The sequence below is a fragment of the Rhagoletis pomonella genome, unplaced genomic scaffold (assembly GCF_013731165.1).
Source record: "Rhagoletis pomonella isolate Grant_MI unplaced genomic scaffold, Rhpom_1.0 Rhpom_scaffold_00004, whole genome shotgun sequence".
Lineage (NCBI taxonomy): Eukaryota > Metazoa > Arthropoda > Insecta > Diptera > Tephritidae > Rhagoletis > Rhagoletis pomonella.
The window spans coordinates 73955156-73957165 of record NW_023458558.1 but is presented as its reverse complement, the minus strand read 5'-3'; positions in this window follow the sequence as shown (position 1 = coordinate 73957165).

Here is a 2010-nt window from a genome sequence, read left to right as displayed (position 1 = left end):
CATGCATGCACAGTTTCGGTTGAAAACCGAAATAATGCATATGAAAAACCCGAAGTAATGCATACATGCACAGTTTCGGTTGAAAACCGAAATAATGCATATGAGAAAATACCGAAATTATGCATATGAATACTTTCGTTTTAAAAGCAAAATAATGCATATGAAAAAAAACGAAGTAATGCATACATGCACAGTTTCGGTTTAAAACCGAAATAATGCATATGGTAAAAACCGAAATAAAGCATACATGCACAGTTTCGGTTGAAACCCAAATAATGTCTAAATGCACAGTTTCCATATGCGCAATTTCGGTGCCCCTAATAAACATTTTACTTCTAATTGTATACTTTGCGTATTTTTTTTAGTACCTTTCTACTATCATTTTCGCAAAAGGTGATCACATTCTTTCCCTTTCTCCTACTTCCAAAATACAAATCCAGATAAAGGAGTGTCAAATTTGAGCTGTCACAAATTACATAGCCTTGTATTTTTGAATCATGGTTTCAAACCCATTTATTTAATTTTTATTTTATGGTAGGAGAGATAGAAGCAATTTTTTTGAAAAGTTATTGGCTGCGTTTCTTTATACATTCCGGATAATCCCATTTCACTGCCGGAATAAACAGAATGCGTTTGAAATATACGTCAACATATCATCAGGAGCGTTCTAAAGAATAAGTAAACAAAAAAGTTTATTCCAAACGTTCAGAATGAATAAAGAAATGCAGCCATTGAAAAGTAATGAATATCTAAATCCCGGTACTAATCCAGGGATCCCGGGATTGTGATACCGAGATCCCGAAAATCCCAGGATCGTAAAAAGCGTCAAAATTAACATCCCTAGTGCGGAGTGCCTAATCAAACGTTTGTCGCAAAGCTTAACAACCGAATTTTTTTCCATCGCTAACCTATCAACAATTATGGAAAAGAAAATTTCACACTTTGCGATAGAAACCGTTACTTGTTGCAAAGTTGCGATATCGATCCGAAATTTGTCGTTAACTGGTTACAGAATAGCACCACAAGACTACATTCCCACGACAGCCGGTTCAACGTACCGGAATGACTCGGGTTTCACCCGACCAACGGCTGTTGTTTCGGCGATCTAACCCCGTTTAGGTCGGCGAAGTATCTCAGAAGTTGTCCGTCCATAGGGCTGGCATCGAATCAAACCCAGGGCCAGAAACATACACCTGCTGTGTATGCCGGAGACGATTACACCACAACTCCACCTCAGTCAAGTGTAATGCCTGCGAGGGGTGGAGTCACCTCAGAGTCTGCTCGGGACTACGGACACATAGACAGTGGACCACGTCGTACGTGGCCCCCTGTTGCTCAAACAGAGCAGCCTTCACGGCTAACCACAGTCCGCCCGAGCAGCCCCACACACTCACACAGCTGCCTCACACACACACACCACAACACAAAAACATAATAACACCACAGACCGTACCACAGCCACTACAGACCACATAACACACACAACCGCACCACCACCCACACGCCGCCGCCAACAACTCCTGGTTCCCCCTACAATCAGCACGGTATGTCAGACCAGGATATTCCGTAATGTGACATCAGTCAAGTGCAACACCTGCCTTGGCTGGTGCCACTTTAGGGCATGCTCAGGTCTGCGTACCACGCGAGATTGGACTGGGAACTTCGAGGGCCCGTGTTGCGCTGCTCGGTCGCAGACCCCAATTGCGACGCCCCCCACCACCACAGGGCGGCAATCACCACAGCAGCACACACAGCCAACGGCGGCAAGAACATACACTTCACTTACACCCCACATCACGACACGTCTCCCGAACCACATGAAGCTCCTTCAATTTAACTGCAACGGGCTACAGAGCAAGATTGAGGAGATAACCGTCTTCATGTGTCGGCATGGTATATTGATAGCTGCGGTCCAAGAGACGAAGTTGCACAGCAATTCAACTTTGTTGAATTGCGCCGGGTACAACGTGCACCGTCGAGATCGCGAGCGAGATAATGGTGGTGGCTTAG